The sequence below is a fragment of the Podarcis filfolensis genome (assembly GCF_964270895.1).
Source record: "Podarcis filfolensis genome assembly, chromosome: 11".
Taxonomy (NCBI): domain Eukaryota; kingdom Metazoa; phylum Chordata; class Lepidosauria; order Squamata; family Lacertidae; genus Podarcis; species Podarcis filfolensis.
Genome location: NC_139613.1, coordinates 35,143,497 through 35,161,266, shown reverse-complemented (window position 1 = coordinate 35,161,266; position 17,770 = coordinate 35,143,497).

Genomic DNA, 17,770 nt, shown 5'->3' with positions numbered 1-17,770 from the left:
AGCCTCTCTGGTGATGAACATTTCGGTTTTTGAATGCCATAAAGCTGGAAGTAAATGCTTCGGTTTTCGAATGTGCCTCAGAAGTCGAACATGAAACGTGGCTTCCATATTGAGTTTTCCCTTTTGAGGCTTCCGTACTGAGTTTTCAGTTTTCAAACATTTCAGAACTTGGATGGTCTTCCAGAATGGATTATGTTCGAAAACCGAAGTACCACTGTATTAAAAGATTCTGCTGCAAGCTATCCAAAAGAAACCTAAAGTCATATTGAAAGATAATTTCTAGGAAAGTGAGATGCCTCTACAGTGGTACCTCGTGTTAAGTACTTAATTTGTTCTGGAGGTCTGTTCTTAACCTGAAACTGTTCTTAACCTGAAGCACCACTTTAGCTAATGGGGCCTCCTGCTGCCGCCACACCACCGGAGCATGATTTCTGTTCTCATCTTGAAGCAAAGTTCTTAACCCGAGGTAATATTTCTGGGTTAGCGGAGTCTGTAACCTGAAGTGTATGTAACCTGAAGCATATGTAACCTGAGGTACCACTGTATTTGAAGTGGTATGAGTAGGATTTTTTGCAACCTCTCTTGTTTCAGCCTCAGCGCTGTCCCAAGACATATTGCTGCCTGACAGAAAGAAGAATAAGTGCCCCAGCCCTTCTGTTCAATGTACAGAAGCTGACTGGACTAGCAGCTGAATCTGGAAATGGGATGGTGTCCTCTGATGTATCTGAGGGTAATTTAGGGGGTGAATGACAAGCTTGTGGCACACATAGCTCTAATTTTGAATAGAGATATCGAATAGAGGGTAAATACTTTGAGGACATTCCTTCCTCAAAGCAAGGAATTGTGGGTAAGGCACCCCCTGATCAGAGGCAAACAATGGAATTTGGCTCACCATACCTCGATAAAATGGATGTGTATTCATTACTGAGAGTGATACCTAAACAAAGCTGGGTCAGTGAATTAGTACTTATGTAGTTTGGCTTTCATTGCTCAGCTCTATCAACAGAATATATTTAATATTTCATGGGTATATTTTCTACTCTGTTATCTCTATGTTTGTTACTTGCACCGCCTCAGACCATTTGTTTCTTCACTGGAAAAGCTCTATCAATTCAGAGTACTGTAAGTACACAAAAAAAAGTCCTTTGTAAACATCATGATCTGGAGAATCTGCCATTTCTTTTTACATGGTTGAATGCATAATGCTTCCAAGTACACAGATCACATTTTAGATTTAGATCTCATTTACATAATACATAAGAATGCAGGAAATGTCCCAGAGGGCAAATAAACACTTTGAGCATAAAAATGGAAGAAGTCTTGGAAATCATTCCTTTGTTGGTTTCTTTGGCTTTTTTTTTTTTTAAAAAAAGAAAAACCAGAGATAGTAATCGGAATTGTACAACAATATCACTTTCCCTAGCATACTCTGAAGTGTTTTTTTTATTGTTTTTCTTTCATGAAAGCTGGAACAGATACAAAAATTGCTGGTTTAGTAGTGCCTTGAAGGATCTCTCCAACAGGTGAATTTTAATGAATTAGTTCTTTTAGCACCTTCTTTACTGTATAATCTATTGCTGCATGAAGATGGTAACATATGCCTCCATTACAACTAGGCTGGACTATTCTATTCCATTACATTTGATTTGGGATTACTTGTGAAGAGTCTTCAAAGCTTCACTTGGTCCAGAATGCAGCATATCAGTGGTTGGTATTAGTGGGCACTTACCTATGGGATCACACTATAGCTATCTTGCAACAAATCGTGGCTGTATTTGTTTCCAGACATAAGTCACTCCCACATTAGGTAGTGTTGTGACGTGGGGTTTGTGATTTCAGCTCTCTTGACATAATACGCTGGAGACAGTTCTGTAGTAACACTTCTTTATTAAAGCAAACAAGACTGAGAACTGAGGAGGGGAGAGCTACATTTATAGGGACAGGGAACTAGCTAGAAAGGATACATTTTGGAGGGAACAATATCAGGCAATCACAGTCCTGCCTTTTGGAGGAAACCAATAAGACAGAGGATCCAAATACAGCAGCTTAAATGAACCAATAGTAGCTGTACCCTCTGGAACCAAAAGGCAGTTACTTTACCCTAATGCAAATACAGACAATAATAATACAGATATAAAATCCTTTGACTCAATACACAACACCCCTCCCCCCCTAGTGAGCACCGCAGACGTAATCTCTCAGGTACTGTGGGGTCCTACAAGTTCTACTTGATCTCCTGACAACAGGTGTTGCCGGTTCTGGATTGGATGTTACCTGTGGTAGGGGGGGTGCTATAGGGGTTTCGTCAGGAACAGATGGAGTCCCAGACATCGCAGGGTCCCCTACCTGTACCTCGTCCTCCTGAGGACTAGCAGACCCTGGTTCATTTGCTGAAGCCCCTGGTGACTGCACCTCTGGGCCATTTTCACTCTGGTCTTGCAGCTCTGCGTCGTTAGCCAGGGATGAATTATCTGACCCCTCCCTGCTGAGCGCCCGGCGCCTCAGCTGATCTATATGTCTCTTCCAAACTTGCCCATTTTCCAAGGTCACATAGTAGGACACTGGTCCACTAGTCCGGGTGACCACACCAGCCACCCACCGCGAACCTCGTGAATAGTTCCTCACCCAGACCAGATCTTCAGGGGCGAGATACCTTGTTGTGTCAGCCTCAGCCTGGGGGGTTGCTCTTGAATTGCGGTTTGGCATTTTATCGGGGTGGACATAATCCAGCACCGTTACCAGTCTTCTACCCAAGAGCAGCTCAGCTGGCGACTTGCCCGTCGCAGTACACGGCGTCGCATGCTGCAAAAATAACATTCGCGCGATGCGAGCTGACCAGTTACCCTCCATTAAGCGCGCAATGGATTCTTTGGCTGTTCTTACCATGCGCTCAGCCTGCCCATTGGAGGATGGGTGAAAGGGCGCGGATGTGACCCCTCTTATGAAGTTATCAGCCAAGAATGCCCTGAATTCTTGGGATACAAAAGCTGCCCCATTATCTGATACAATGGTCTCAGGTAACCCGTGGGTTGCAAACAGCTGCCTCAACACCTTGATTACGGCAGCTGATGCCATGCTAGGGACCATCGCCACTTCTAACCATTTGGAATATGCATCGACGATAACCAAAAAGACCTTCCCCTGGAATGGCCCAGCAAAATCTAAGTGCAGCCGGCTCCAGGGAGATCTGGACTGCTCCCACCAGTGAACTGGTGCTCTGGCCACTTCTGGCCGCACCTCTTGGCATGCCTTGCATGTTCGTACCCATTGTTCTATGTTCTGGTCCATTCCAGGCCACCACACATAACATCGGGCTAGCGACTTCATCCTGACCATTCCCGGGTGTCCCATGTGAAGCGTCTCAAGAACCCTGTTTCTCAGTGGTGCTGGGATGATCACCCTATCTCCCCACAGGAGACAACCCTTCTGCATGGACAACTCGTGCTGCCTTGTCGCATAAGGCCTGAATTTGTCTTCATGCGGACCACCTGGCCACCCCCTCCCCACCCAAGTGAGTACACGGGAGAGAACAGCATCTTTCCTCGTTTTCTCAGCTATATCAGTAGCCGTTACAGGAGCCCCTGGAAGTGTTTCCAGCATCATTATGTGCTCCGCTGGGGCAGGATCCACATTGCTCCCGCCAGGAAGAGGCAATCGACTCAGCGCATCAGCGTGGCACAACCGTTTCCCCGGCACATGGGTCAGGGTGTACTGGAACCCGTTCAGGAATATAGACCAACGCAACATTCTGGGGGAGAGAATTTGTGGCGTTTGTTTGTTCGGGTTGAACAACCCTAACAGTGGTTTGTGGTCCATTTCAATGGAGAAATGGCGACCATACACATAATCATGGAGCTTTTTGATTCCTGCCACAATTGCAAGCGCCTCTTTGTCAATTTGAGCATAGTTGCGCTCCGTGGGCGACAACGTACGGGAATAGAAAGAGATGGGCTTTTCCGACCCATCCGGTTCCCTATGACTCAGCACCGCCCCCAGGCCGTATTGAGAGGCATCACATGCCAGGACCAGCGGCTTCGACTCATAATAATAATAATAATAATAATAATAATTTATTATTTGTACCCCGCCCATCTGGCTGGGTTTCCCCAGCCACTCTGGGCGGCTTCCATAGAAAACCAAAAACACACTAAAATATCACAGATTAAAAACTTCCCTGAACAGGGCTGCCTTAAGATGTCTTCTGAATGTCAGGTAGTTATTTATCGCTTTGACATCCGATGGGAGGGCGTTCCACAGGGCAGGCGCCACTACCGAGAAGGCCCTCTGCCTGGTTCCCTGTAGCTTTGCTTCTCGCAATGAGGGAACCGCCAGAAGGCCCTCGGCGCTGGACCTCAGCATCCGGGCAGAACGATGGGGGTGGAGACGCTCCTTCAGGTATACTGGGCCGAGGCCGTTTAGGGCTTTAAAGGTCAACACCAGCACTTTGAATTGTGCTCGGAAACGTACTGGGAGCCAATGTAGGTCTTTCAAGACCGGTGTTATGTGGTCTCGGCGGCCGCCCCCAGTCACCAGTCTAGCTGCCGCATTCTGGATTAGTTGTAGTTTCCGAGTCACCTTCAAAGGTAGCCCCACGTAGAGCGCATTGCAGTAGTCCAAGCGGGAGATAACCAGAGCATGCACCACTCTGGCGAGACAGTCCGCGGGCAGGTAGGGTCTCAGCCTGCGTACCAGGTGGAGTTGGTAGACAGCTGCCCTGGACACAGAATTGACCTGCGCCTCCATGGACAGCTGTGAGTCCAAAATGACTCCCAGGCTGCGCACCTGGTCCTTCAGGGGCACAGTTACTCTATTCAGGACCAGGGAGTCCTCCACACCAGCCCGCCCCCTGTCCCCCATCATAATGAGCAAGGACGCTCCTGCTACTCAGCATTCCTCGCAAGGAGTCAAAAGCCTTCTGCTGCCCCTGCCCCCATTGCCACACATTCTTTTTCTGCAACAGTCGATGTAATGGTTCAGCTACCGAAGCTTTCTGGGGTAAGAACGAATGATAAAAGTTAATAAGTCCCAGGAATGACTGCAACTGCGTCTTGTTCTGTGGTCGTGGTGCCTCGATGATGGCCTTAATCTTAGCATCTGTGGGGTGGATGCCTGATGCATCAATTTTAAACCCCAAGAAATCCACAGTTGGCACCCCAAAACTGCATTTTTCCTTTTTCAGTTGCAACCCCACCTCCTTGAACTTGAGCAACACTGCACGGACACGCGCAACCAGTTCCTGTGGGTCTTTACCAGCAATCAAAACGTCATCAAAAAATGGCAAGACCCCCGGCAGACCTCTTAACAGGTGTTCCATGAGCCCTTGAAAAATCCCTGGGGCCACACAAACTCCAAATTGTAATCTGTTAACTCTGAACGCCCCTTTATGTGTGACAATAGTCTGCGCTTCCGCTGATTGTGGGGTTACTGGCAGCTGTTGGTAAGCTTGTGCCAGGTCAATTTTGGCGAACACCTTGCCCCCAGCCAGTTTAGCCAACAGATGTGATACGACTGGAATGGGGTATGAGTTTCCCCTGAGTGCCTTATTGATAGTAAATTTGTAATCTGCACAGATCCTGACTTCCCCATTTGCTTTAAGGGGCGTGACGATTGGAGTCTCCCACTTAGCAGAGTCCACGGGTGAGAGAACTCCCTGCTTGACCAATTTATCTAGCTCTGCTTCGATCTTGGGTTGCAGTGCAAATGGCACTCGCCTTGGTTTGAGTCGGATTGGGGCCACCCCAGGGTCCAATTTGAAGTCAACTGGGGGCCCTTTATAACAACCCAGTTTTCCATTAAAGAGACCAGCAAATTCTTTGCATAATGCCTCGCTCATCTCAGGGCAGGTTTGGATTGAATTAAGCCCTGATATACTCAGTCCCGGGGCGGGGAACCAGTCAGTGCCCAGGAGACTGGGGCGACTGCCCTTCGCAATCACCAGTTTGAGTACCGCCTGTTTGTCCCGGAACTGTACTCTCACGGCACACATTCCCATGACATGGATGCGGCCCGCTGAGTATGACTGCAAGGTTGCTGGGAAGGGCTCCAGAGGGGGCAACTTACCCCTGGGAAAGAATGTCCTCGCGGTCTGGTCCGACACGATAGTGAATCCAGATCCGGAGTCCACCTCCATGTCGCACAGCTGACCCTCAATCTTCACCTTGACGTGTGCCTTGCCTTTCGCTGGAAACTGCACGACCCTCCCGTTGATCTCCGTTACGTAGTGGCAGTTCTTTAGAACATGGTTTGCCGTGGACGGTCTGCGATGCTCCAGTCTAGTTGCTCCTGTCGCTCCCAACGCCGCCGATCTACAGACCCTGGCGATGTGACCTGTCTTCCCGCACGTCCGGCACATAGCATCCCGGAAACGACAACTCTTCCGCTCATGGTTGCCGCCACAACCAGGGCACCTGCCTCGGTGATCTTTGTGCACTGTGCAGGCCTGACGCACTGACTCGACCCCACGGACTGGGCTTTGGCTCAGAGTAGCCTCTAGCTCGTCCATGGCATGCGCAACTTCTATCTGTGGCTTAGGGGCCTTGCGACTGGCCTCAAGCTCCTCTCTTTCATAATTCTCTGTGGCGGTGGCCTCCTTCAAGGCTGAAGCAAGGGTAACCTCTTCTTTAGCCACGATGCGTCTTCTGGCTTTCTTGCTGCTCAGACCACCGATAAACTGATCCAGGAGAGTCTTTTCCAGATCTCTGAAGTCGCAGTGCTGAGCGAGCTTCCGCAGTTCATCCAGGAATGCAGATACAGACTCCCCAGCACGCTGCTGCCTCTTATGAAACTCCAACCGCCGGGCCATCTTGGTCTCAGTAGGCGCCAAATGGCTTGTCAGGCAGGCAAGAATATCTTTGAGAGGTGTCTCACTTAGCTTCGCTGGAGCAAGCAATGCCTTGGCCAGCTTGAAGGTCTCAGGCCCACAGTAGCTCAGGAATGTGGCCCTTCTTTTGCTGGCATCGGTGATCCCTTGAGCCACTGCGAAGAACTCGAAGCGTTCGACATAGTCTTCCCACGTGTGGGGCTCTGATGGCTGGAAGGGCTCCAATACCCTTGGACTCTCCATTGTCCTGTGGCCAGGGTCGTCTTCTCAGCCAGCCAGTGAGTCTTGTTCTTAGCTACAATCCGGACTCTGAGGCAGGGCTGCGTTTAACCACTCCTCAGCATTCCGGATCCCACCTTCGTCGCCAGTTGTTGTGACGTGGGGTTTGTGATTTCAGCTCTCTTGACATAATACGCTGGAGACAGTTCTGTAGTAACACTTCTTTATTAAAGCAAACAAGACTGAGAACTGAGGAGGGGAGAGCTACATTTATAGGGACAGGGAACTAGCTAGAAAGGATACATTTTGGAGGGAACAATATCAGGCAATCACAGTCCTGCCTTTTGGAGGAAACCAATAAGACAGAGGATCCAAATACAGCAGCTTAAATGAACCAATAGTAGCTGTACCCTCTGGAACCAAAAGGCAGTTACTTTACCCTAATGCAAATACAGACAATAATAATACAGATATAAAATCCTTTGACTCAATACACAACAGGTAGTAATGGCCACCTACTTTGATGGCTTCAAAAGAAGGTTAGGCAAAGACATGGAGAATAAGCTTATCAATGTCAATTAGCTATGATGGCTGTGTTCTACTTCCACTGTCTCTGTATGCCTCTGAATACCAGGTGCTAGAAACTGCAGGTTAGAAGAGTGCTGTGGTACTCAATATCTGCTTGTGGGCTTTCCATGGCCATCTGGTTAGCTACTGTGAGTATAGAGTGTTGGACTAGATGGGCCTTTGGTCTGATCCCACAGGTTTCTTCTTAGTTGTTAGTAAATATGTTTAAAGCTCTTGTGTCAAGGATAATTGAAGGGTTCTCCACCTGTGAAATATACTCAGAGTCGCAAAGTGATTTCATGCTCTTTATTCAGCTCATAGTGGTGAGGAGGAATGAATGAAAGTCCCCTCACAGTATCTGCTTTATATACATTATTTACACAATGGGCTGCACATGATTGGCTAATTCCGGAATTCTACTGTAAGCCAATCAGGTTGTGGATTCACTTCTATCTGGAGCATGATTGGGTGGTTCCTGCCAACCAATCATACTGCTGCATTGTTCTAGGACCAATCAGACTGCTGCATTCTGAATCCTATTGTTCTAGGACCAATCAGACTGCTGCATTTTGGATCCTATTGTTCTAGGACCAATCAGACTGCTGCAGTTTGGATCCTATTCAACTCAGTACATAACAACCTGTCCCCTTGGTATCATTCTTCTGTTGTTTAAGATCTGGTTGAGAGGCCCTTTGCTGTACTCTATCTATCGTGGAAACAGGGTTGGCTGTGACACGTGTCAGGGCTTTTTCTGGGGCTAGACCCAAACGATGGAACTTTAAGCACTATGAGGTTTGGATGGTGCCCTCTTTATCCCCCCCCCCTTTACTGGCTAATAAAGACTTTTTGTTCTAGCAGGCTTTTGCCTTGCTGGGAAGATGCTGTTTTTATTTAAAATTTATTTATTTATTATCTGTTCTGCCTGCCTCCATTGTATTTTCTTTATTACTGTGGTTTTAATTTGTGATTAAAACTTTTGTAAGTCAGCCTGAGTGACATGTGTTCATTGGAAAGCTAGAACTTGATTGGCTATAACAGGACTGACATCTAATGCCCGAGGTTGGGTTGCAGCAGAGCACAAAGATGGAGGCAACTCTGATTTCCATATCCTGGCAATCAGTTCCTTAACTGCAGATAAAAGGAATGCTAATTCCATTTTTTATCACCTAAGATCTGATATGCATAAAAGAGGCATCTACTTTTATGATCCTTTCTAAAATAGCATTGCAGGAGAATTTTCATCAGATATGCACAAAAGTGCCTCATTTTCTCCACCTTCCCCAGGAAAACCCTAATCCTGTGTAGAAGTCCACTGTGCTGTGTGTGCTGGCCCCTCCTGAAACTCCATGTTCACCACTCTATAATTCTTGTGTTTGGGAGAACATGTGAAATAGGTTCTGCACACATGCAGCTGTAAACCCTTAAACTTGCGCAGCTCCACCATCTTGCATAAAGGTTCCCTTTTCGCTACAGTCCTTATAATATAGGCCACTTATTAATTTACATGTTCGTTTAACATTGTGGGAGTTAAGTACCATCTTAACAGGACTTTAAACTATTTTTGTGTATCATGCCTATGCTACCAATTGGTAGGGTGTGGATTTCAATAAAAATAATTTAAAAACTTTAAAATTATTATTGTTATTGCAATTATTATTCTTACAAATGCTGTGAGACGAAGCAGTTTTGGTGGCACACATACTAATTTATATTGTTTGACCATGTGTCATATGGTACAAGACAGCATTTGATAGGGGGGTGCTTTTTAGAAAGACGTTGCCTTGAGTTTATTTGGTTTTTCCTTTCACCTTTATCTTCATGGACATAACATGAAAATAAACGAAATAAAGACACATGAAGAGCAAAGCAAATTAATTTAAGGTGGCAAACTGCTCCAAATAAAGCCTGCACATTTATTGAAAGGATTGCATTTGTAAGGTTTCATTACAGATTGCAGTGGTGATGTTCCCTTAGATCCAATTTGGTGGCTGTTTATAAAAAAGGATACTCATTTCCTCTTTCATCAAAATGGCTTGTATAGCTTTATTTCAGTGGTATCCTCAATTTTGTCAGTGTTTAATGAGTTCTGTAGTACTCTATGATACCGTTTTTCTTTCTTTACATATTATTTCCTATGCTTGAGCCAAGTGCTAAGACACTTAGCCACTGCAATAATTTGACTTTGTGCACGTATGCTAACTAGAGAATGATGGAATCCAGCATATAGGGCATTTGAAGATTAAATCCTTAAGCAAGTAGTGACAAACTCCTTGTCCTTGAAGCTTAAATAAATAACTTTCCGGTGTTTTTTTAACCTGTTCCCCCCTCTCCCCAGCCACCCCAGCAGTGAGGTATGTCATTCGACTGGTTCACATCCATCTCCTTTTATTGATGTCCACTTTGGTATCTGTACAGGCCATCAATTTTGCTGCCTCTCTGACAGCCACTGGGAATGTATGAGTGGAGTTACTGGACTCGGTGTGCAGGGGAGGGAGAGTCAGCTTTCTCTAGGCCTAACAGTTCCAATCAGACATTGGTACTAAGTCTCATAAATCTTGTGGGTGACCCAGGCGAACTCTGAGGCTCAGAGCTCACTGAAAACTGATCAGGCCTCTGCTTAGTTTTACAGGCCCTTTGCAATGACAAGTGAAGGGTTCAACAAATGCACAAAACAGATATATATTAGTTGAAAAAATTAATGGCTTTTAAAAGAATGTTTGACAATTGTTTAAGGCTGTCCATAGATCCATTATACTGATAAACGACCAACTTGGTTTATGCCAGAAGGAAAGCAACCTGTTTGATTTTCCCCTCCCCTTTACATTTATTTTAAGGGGAAAGGTGGAGGGAGGGAGAAAAACATAACATAGGCTGTAGCTGTTGCTTGCTTCATGAGATCCACATGTTCTCCAGTGAGCAGAAAGACTAGAGAAAGCCGGAAAGCGTACCTGTATTGCATAGATTTAACCTTACAATCAAATTGAAATTAAAATGGCTCTGTAACTGCCCTCAGTGACCTGCTATTGACCATTTGAACTTCTAAGTTAGGGTCAGTTGGGGCCCAGAATAGGAGGTCAAAAGCTGGTCAGTGCTCTTCAGCGCTAGCATTTTGAATGGGGAAGATTTTATTGCCGTGATTTATACAATTTGCTCAGACAGGTTAAGGAGACCTTAAAACATGCCATGGCGCTGGCTGGGTACACCATCCGCTTAGAAAATAAATTCTGATTGTCCAGCCGAAATCTCTTGTGGCTACGCCTTTAAGTATTTTACCCTCTGTGTTCTAAAGATTCATTCCCACACTCGACCCCTGAACGTGACAAGGTTAGTGTTTCCAGATTTATTTTAACAATACATACCCACCAAATGAAGCACTTTACCAACCTGATTAATTGCAAATGCAGAATAATAACCACCATGTAATGAATTATTTTGGGGACACGGCCAAACTCATATAGATGTTAAGCTCTTAAATCACTCACTGAAGCTCTTTGAACAAAATGAAAATCAATATTTTTACCCAATTCACAAAGATCCAAGGTCTGGGATTTCCACCCTCCCCCCATCATACACTATTTACTACTATAATATTATCACTGATAATCAATTATCTGCAGAGATCAGGACTATTGAAATGTATGAGAAAGTTTCCTCTTGACCTTTTCGTGAATGGAATTTGGAATAAAAGCATTTAGTCTAATCAAATACAGGTAGGGGAGAATTATGCAACCTTCCTCAGACAATGGGTTTTCAGTCTGTCTGCAGCATCACATGCCATTCTGGTGCTAGGTCTCTGCTCATAACAATTAGCAGACTGTGCTTTTGAGGCTTTCGTTCATATAAACCTGACACGAGGGCCTGATTCTCACAAATATCTTAAACCTATGAATGGACTGTACCACTAGACCCTCTATAGGTAAGCGTAGGGCAGGCTTCCTCAACCTTGGGCCTCCAGATGTTTTTTGCCTACAACTCCCATGATCCCTAGCTAGCAGGACCAGTGGTCAGGGATGATGGGAACTGTAGTCTCAAAACATCTGAAGGGCCGAGAGCGAGGAATCCTGGCGTAGGGGCTCCCATGATTGCATGCTGCCCCAATGTATTCCTGCATTTATAAAATTGCCATGCTATCAAAGTAATCCAAATATATACCTTTTAATCTAATTTTAAAACAGAGGCTTAACAAAAACCCAAACTTTATGTGCTTTGTGGGGCTCCTCCCCTTGAATCCTTCTGCAAAATGGTGACATATCTAATCATTTTCATGGAGTGGGTATGGCTATCAGCCCATGTCACAGATCTTTTCAGTATGTGGCTATGCTCCCTTCACGGAGAAGGCAATGGTCCAATTCTGCTTGTTGATATCTAGATCCATATGTATAGGATGTTTGTTTGTGTCTGTGTTTGTGTAGATATGAGAATCCACCTGCACTGTGAAGTGGTGTGTCCCAGTCTCAGGCTTACCTCTTCAGTGATAAGGAGGCCCATTGACAAAGTTAACTGTCAATGCAGGTCAGGTGAGTTGAAAACAGTAGTGCAGTTAAAGCCGCAGGTGCTGATCCAGCTATGATTAACCTTGACTAAGTGCCATCGAAATGAATGGAATAACTAATGACACAAGTTAGTCTCAAATCAAGACTCTTAAGTCAAGGCTGACAATGCAATTAGTCCTAATTAGGGATAGAGTAGAAATTCTATTCAGCTTACATTTAAAGTGGAATTTACCAAAATACAGTTAATACTTTCTGAAACAATATGAAAACTGAAACACAGCCAGCCTTTGAAATTTGCACTTATCCAAATTTTGTGATGCAGTTCTCTAACCAACCAGTTTAAAAAATTGCATATATTTTGTAAAACTGCATAAAAGTGAAATATATTAGTGAAAATAACATAAAAAAATGATATATTTTGGAAAGTGGTTTGTTTGTTTCTTTGTTTTGACAAAACCCCCCAATTCATATGTATTATTTACATTAAAATTAATATGTATTATTTATTTTGCCTGTAGGGAAATTAGTAAAACAAAATGTCTCAGTGCACTACCAATGTTGCTACTTCATCAGTGCTGGAGTGTATTTCCCTTTGAGCAATAAGAAATAGATGAAAGTTGTCAAAGAGTAGTCAAGGACATGAAGAGTATCCTTATTTTAAGGCATCCCCAAGGTCCCCTAAACCCAAGTCTAGTTTTCTAACCAATAGACTGTGCTGGTTCTCTACATTACACCTTGTTTCAAAGGGTGCTTTCAAGGTGCTGTTATTTTGGTTCGGGATTAAGTAACATACCCATAAATGCAGGTTGCACACAAAAAAACCCAGGCTTCTTGTGGTAAGGAAAGTGATGAGAAAATGCACCGTAAAGTGTGGGATAACAATTGTTTGAGGCAATATAATCTGACCTCCCCACAAGGAAATATGAAGAAATGCTTAATAAATTGCTAGTGTCCTCTAACCTTCCCATAAACATTGTACAAACAAGTCAGGATGAATGCTCAGTAAACAGGTCATCTGAAAACAGCCTTAGATCTTACTTAGAAACTAACTACAATAATCTGTATAGAACTGGTGCCACAGGGTTCATTAAGAGAGGGGTCTTCAAGGATTTGTATCTGTATCAGATATGTTTCTAATTTTTAAGAAATTGGCTTGGTTGCCTCATAAATTGTTATTTTAGAACTTTTAAAATATTTTCATTATATTAACAACATCGGGGCCAAGTTCGACATCTGCTGATGACTGGAGAGTGGAGGATGTTATTATAACTAATGCCACAATGGTCAGACATAAAGGCCATGTTCACAAATAAAGGAGCAGCTTTGAAGAGTTCTACCAGTTGTAGGTGTCAGATTCACATCTCACTGTTCTTACAACATGGAAACTCCTTTCTTCAGCCAATTTTCTCCCTGCTTTTTTGGTACTTCTATTCTCCACACTTATCTTAAAGAGCTTAATGAGGAAAGTGGGGGGGAAGGAGAAGCAGAAATCAGTACAGTATCCTATTGACCCTATGATGCAAAACAAAAGAGAGTCATTTAATATAGTCTAACTTTTTATCCCTTATCAAAATACTTTGCAATAGACACATCAATCTTCATTACTTTCTCTAATAAACTGAGGAATATTCATTATGCTTTGTTCTTTTCCATTAATATTACCTTTAATATTTAATTAGCCGTCCAAGATCTACAGTGTAACTTAGAGAGACTAATGAAGAACACGGAGCAACCTTAAAACTCTGGCAATGTGGAACATATACTTTAATAGCTTGTATAGAATAAGGCTTTAAATAATCAGATTTGCAGCCAAGCTTTGCATTTTAATGTGAAAATGGGTTTTATCCCTGTGTTATCTTCTTGGGATATATGGGAGGCACAGACAAAGCATTGAATTTTGGCTTCATGAGCTGCAGTGAAAGTCTTCCCAGAGACTTCAGATCTAATACCCTTGGTAATTTCAGTTGTAGTAGATAATACAATATTTTCTGTCATAAAATCAGCTGAAGTAAACAATTTGGCTTTCTTTTGTAAAACTTGGAGTTAATGGATGCCGCTCAATGCAAATTGCATGTACTGGATTACAGCCAATCTCATCATTAAGTTGGGTTAAAAACAGAAGTGGAAAAATAAGAACATGTGGGAAAGCTGTCCTTAAAAGGTCACATTCAAGGTTTTGAACTGGATGAGATGAGGATGAGCATTCAGAGCTTTTGCTTTGCAACACGTATCAAATGCAGGAGGCAGAAATGAATATTAATCCTCATTGATTTTAGACTTTAAAAAGTGGAAGATTGTATTTTTGAATGCTTTCCAAGTAAATTCATATCTCTGCACATAAAAAACCTAAGGCATAATGGAAAAGAGCTAGGTCAGAAACTTTTCCCATGATCTAGTTTTCTACTTACAAGGAGCTTTCCACTTGGGGATGTGGCGTTAGAAAGCCAGCAGCAATTTGACATGGTAACAGACCATAATTTTGCTGAATATGTGCAGCCTCAATATTACGTCACATAGTTAGGAGGAAATATTTTACAGGAAATCTAGGGAGACTAGTACTAAAAGTCAAGGCTTTCCTTCCTTTGCAAGTGTAATTCAAAATACGGCACAGAGTTGTGCTGTTCCAAAAAAATTATTCTGCATTTTGTTTTGACCATTTCCCATTAATCATTGCAAAAAGAAATTGCATTTGATAATTATCAACCCAGAGAGAAAAATTAAACAACTTTATCATGGATGGGGTACACACTTTTAGTGGTTGCCTTTTAAAAAAATAAAATCTAGCTGATGGTTTTTGTGAGTGTTCTTTCATTCTAGTGCTTATAATATATTTGCATTAAGATATTCTCTAATACAAAAATGTAAAGATAATAATAACCCCTGTTTTTATAACAGAAGGCAGTCTCTTGGGAAGTGCTGTTGTTTCAGATGTCAACTGAAAAAGAGAGAAAACATGTGTAAACTTGAGAGAAACCACACCTAATTTCATTCAGTAAGGCTAAACTTTGTCTCAGTAAGTGTCATATTGTACGATCACTGAGTGGATAGTGTCATTATATAGTTCAGTCACTAGGTGGCACTGGACATGTATCTGGGTAACACCAAGAGTTTCCTGTTGCTGTTCTGCCTTGTTTAAGAGCAACAAATCAGGTCCTCCCTTAAAGAGGGCACGTATTGCGGTGAGAACTGGACAGCCAACACCCTGTGTTGTGGGTGGGTACAATTGGTTAGCCACAACACCTGATTGGTAGGTTCCTCGAAGCTGGGTACAATCTGGCCAATGGGACACAGTCTAAATGGTTCGAGGGACCTATTTATGCCCATGCACGTGACCCAGAGCTTCCTCTTTCGGCGCATGCATTCGGAACACCTGCCCACCTCTCCCTACTTTTAGGGCTTGTTGTGCTTGACCTTGCATTGCTTTGTTGGGACAGGGGCACGGCAGGAATTTCCTCCACTTGGCTGATTTGCCGCATAGCAAATTGTCACAACTTGTAAGGTTGTGGATAGACTCTGGTTCAGGTGATAGGGATGGGAGAACGCTCTCGCCATCCCTATGTGAAGGGTATTCTGTTAAAGGAATCCAGGGACTTGATGGTTTGGTCAACCCCTGAGAGGGGGTTGTGCCCATGCCTGAGTCCAGGGGGACATTTGGGTGGCAGAGTTAGCCTGTGCCCAGCTTTCCGCTTATTCAGGTGTTCACCCTTGGCTGACCTATGCTGGTGCCCTGGGTCAGCGCTACCTGCATGGCAGGGAGCTAGTCGAACCAGAGCCTATGCAACCAGTCACTTGCTGTAATCAATAAAGTTGTGGCCTAAATTCTGCCAAAAACCAAACCAAAATTTGAGTCAAGTGTGAATTTATTTAGGGGGGGAGGTTTCTGGGTCTGAACATGCAATAAAGTTCTCGTCTAGCTAGCTTCCTGACTGTTGAGTCCTCTAAGCCTTCCATGGCACATAGAGAAGATATATTTACCAGATGAACATGGAGGAGTGAACTGATTTAACCCATTAAACAGAACTGTGGGGAAAAGATTTAATCCCATTATACAGAAACTGCAGAGTGAATTTTACCTTGGGGAAATGTGCTTCTGCTCATTTTCAGTAACTCTATAGTCCATTTTAGCTGGTAAGCTCGAAAATTAACAGCACATTAATGGGACCGCTGCCTACACTTGTAGCACTGTCTGTTTAGGATTAGACCATTAAAAATTGAAGGAGATAATTGTCCCTGCACTGGAACAGGAGAGGTGTACAGCGAAAGTACTTTAGTCAGCACTTGTCTTTACGCTTAGTAAACAGAGAGCTGGATTTGAAAGCAATGAACATTTAGTATTATCATACTACACATATTTCAAAGCTCCATTGATCAGAAAGTTGTTTGTAAAGATGTTGTAGACGAGTTAATGCAGAATGATTCATAAATCAAATGATTTCCAGACTGCGCAAAAAATCACATGAAAACAATTCAATAGTATATTTTATTTTATATGCTCTTACTTTTTTGGAAAAAAGAGCGAGAGGCTTCCTGTTTGTTTTAAACATTTAGGCTGCAATCCACTGCACACTTACCTGGGAGCAAGTCTCATTGAACTTACTTCTGATGCACAGAATTGGTCTGCACATTTAATTGTTGATTTGCTAGATGAAGCAAATTTCATTAAGTCTGTATGGAAATGTACAATTGAACAAGGGAAGATTTTAAAATTCCTATGCATTCCCATCTTTCCTCCTTCTTCTTAATAATTGCTACATAAGATTACTGTCACTCCTTCTGTGGCACCTGTTTCTCTCCAGGGTCATTCGTATGCTGCATATTCTCCAGTGAAGTTACACCCAGTAACTGCAGCGCTATCCCTATGGATCGAAGGAGTAACATCACATCCTTGAAGCATTTGTACTGTCATTTATCATAGGATCCCCAAGGATGCTTTGAATACTGAGAGATGCTCTCTTGCTGAGTGGCAGCCTGATCCGAAGTATATTTAGTTGCAAGTCCCACTGAGTTCATTGGGAACTTATTTCCTAATAAGTATGCTGAGGATTGCAGACTGAATCAGGTTTAATACTTTTTTCCCCACTGGGGACCTATGAAGCCTGCAGAACTAGAGGCATTTCCTAATTTTAATTACTGTTATACATTTTATATTTCTGTAAGCTATCTTGAAGGTCCAGTTTGATAAAAAGGGGAGTTACTAGAATATTTTGGGGTTTCCCCTCCACTAATTAATCATCACTACAGCAAGATTTGCAAATTCGCTTATGAAACCGTAACAATATAAGACTTGTAGAAATCTGTACCCATCTAATTCAGTTTCTATAGTGAGACCAGGGACTCCAAATGCCCAAATATTTTTAGCAGGTGTTGTTCATATAATCCATAGTTCAGAATGTACATATGTTATATATTCAGTGTCTGCCAGTATAATACATATCAAGGGGACATTGTCTAGCCAAAGTTCATTCATTGAAGTGGAAGAGATATGCTTACCTTCACCATTGACAATGGGGCTGAAAAATGCTGAACTTCAGTTGGATTGTGCCTTAAGACTGATGCATTGCACTTATAAACACATTTGTTTGAGACAAGTGAATCCATCTGACAGCTCCTGATGGGCTGATCTCACTCTATGTGAGATGCACATCAGGAAGCTAATTTCTTTAGGCCAGGG